This window comes from Mixophyes fleayi, chromosome 1, assembly GCF_038048845.1.
Source record: "Mixophyes fleayi isolate aMixFle1 chromosome 1, aMixFle1.hap1, whole genome shotgun sequence".
NCBI lineage: Eukaryota > Metazoa > Chordata > Amphibia > Anura > Limnodynastidae > Mixophyes > Mixophyes fleayi.
Window position 1 is genome coordinate 61945651 of NC_134402.1, and position 2791 is coordinate 61948441.

Consider the following 2791-nt stretch of genomic DNA (forward strand, 5'->3'; position numbering starts at 1 on the left):
AATCAGCGGAGACTTCTGTGAAAGGCGGTGTCATGTGACCAGGCTGTGTCATGTGACCAAGCTGTGAGTAGCCCGTCAGAGTGTGATCTGCACCCAGTGACAGTGTCACTGTGACACTACTGTGTGACCAGCTGAGTGAGCAGCTGTGTGCAGCACACTGACACCCATGGCTGAATGACACACAAGTGTGCGATGCTTCGTGACTGCAGTGACACAGAGATGTTCTGCAACTCACCAAAGGATGGGACATGTGAGATGCTCACTGACCCCTGATACACAATTATTTCAGAAAATGTGAGATGTTGCATGACAGCTGTGACATCGTGTAACTTGCTAAGGCAGACCGTGTCAAATGATAACATGCTGCATCTGGAAATAAATGCTTTGATAAATAATGGCAAAACTTTTAACAAAATAATAAAATATTTTTATATTTTTTTTTCAATTATATTTTTGTCAAAGAATAATTGACAGCTAACTCACACTGTAGCCCTTCGGCATCCAGTCACACTGCCCACTCCCACGCTGCCCTCTCTGCCCCTTCTCACGCTGCCTCCTCTGCCCCCTCCCACACTGCCCCCTCTCACGCTGCCCCCTCTGCATCCAGTCACGCAGCCCCTTCTCACGCTGCCCCCTCTGCCGTGGCCAGACAAAGAAATCACCAATCCACGCGGGGCCCGGGATCGAGCATTCTCCTCTCTCCCCTGGGAGCCGCGGCGCACACTTTGGGAACCACTGTATTAAAGTAAGAAAAGCCTTCTCGTCAGATTTAGGGTTTCTCCATATTTTTCAAAGACCTCCTGCTGGTGAAGATAGCAAGTGAGAGTCACTGTATTCCTCTTGCTTTATTATTGAAATAAAACTTTTTTTTTTAAATCAACTTTATTATTTTTATTTTTTTATTGAATCTGGAACTGGAAGCACAAGTCCAGGCTCCCAGTTTCGGTGCCGGCTCTCGCATTCACAGATTGACCCAGGAATGGCTAAGCAGTGATAGGAAATGTTCACAACCACAGGATCTTGATAAATAGACTCCTTAATGACCTAAATGACTACAGCAAACATACTGTAACATTCTTTTCCCAGATCTGCCTAGGGGGACTGTAAAGTGATTAACAAAAGTTCATTTGCCCAGAGCTCTTTGTCCCAAATGCATACTTCCCTATCAGACTGTCCAGTTCAGGTAAAATACTGGGAATCTTACATAGTGGATTCACTCTGAAACAAGCACTGGGGGTGGAGTTTCTTGTGCCAATCATCTCTATATGCCTATACTTGTCTTAGAGCCGTAACTTAGAATTCTAGAGCCTGGGGCGAGAAAGACAAATACCGCCCCCCTAGCCCTCAATTTTAAGCAAATGAACCTAAAATATTCCTATATTGCGCCCCCCTTCAGCGTTGCGCCCTGGGCGATTGCCCCTATCGCACAGCCCTAGTTACGGCCCTGACTTGTCTTAATGATAAATCAGAAAAAATGCATTATGCTCCTGATGACATGTCCTCTTTCAGGTCCACTAAAGAATATTTCCCACCAAGTACATCTAATGGTGTAAAATAACAAAAAAGGAAATGAAGAAACAATTTGTATGGCATAGTGAAATTCTGGATGTGGGCGATACAATAATGCTATTGAGCTCTCCATAACATTCTTGCGACAGACCCTGGTGGGTTCAAGACAGTCACTAATTACAAGATTATATGGCTTCCTGTTATAGATTTAAATTTTGTTTTGGGTGGAATTTAATAAAATGTATTAAAATACACAGTTCTTCTTATCTTCAATACGGTGATCCCCTCAAAACCCTCAATAGTCCAGTATTACTCTCCTTTTCTGATTCACACAGGCAGCAGTTGCTATTGAAGCCCCTTACCCATGATATTATCAGTCATGGGAATGGCAGTAATCACAGTGGAGAGGCTTCTACACCTGCTCAGCCTGTTTCATACAAGCACATCTTATCAGAGAAAGGAGTGCATCTCTGAAGTCTTTGAAGGTACTTATCAGATCAGACTGTAAGTAAGACAATGTATTTTATCATATTTTAGTGAACTCCACCCATGACTAAAATGTCAGTCTCTGATAACAATATAAAATTTTAACATGTGACTGCATATATACCCCTAGGTATATAAGGTATCTGTAGCCAATAAAAGTATTGTTATGTTTTTTTTGTTTCCAGTCTGGGTATTTAATATAATGGATAGTATCTCGTTTGTAAGTATTATCCAATGCAGACCTTGATGCTTCCATTTTTGGCCACTTCTGACTGGTGTGAAAGAAGTTATGATTTTTTTTTATCTGGCAATGTATAGCTTGCATAGAAATAGTTAATGTAGAAGCCAATTAATTGACAATGTTTAAGGTACAGACCTGCATAGCTAAAGGAGTTCTAATTAGATTAACGACCTATGTGTCAAGGGTGAGAGGGTTCATTTATAGAGATAAGATAGAGACAAGAATACAAGACAAGTCTGGAGAGAAAGGATTACAAATGTCTTTGTACAATTGATTGATGGTCATTACTACAATGTAAAGGATTGTGTTAATTATTATACTTTGTAACCACAAGAGGGTATGCTATGTTTTCTGTATAAATATTAGTATACCAGTTTCAGTAAAACAGAACTGATTAATCCAGACTACTATGTGTGTGTGTCTCAGATCAATTCTCCAGTGCGCACTGTATATCTGAATTAGAAGGGATATTACAGGTGGCAAACGGTCTATTGCCTTTAACACTGATAATGTTAGGAGAAGGGTTGATCTTTATGCAGTAAAAAGGATCTTCAG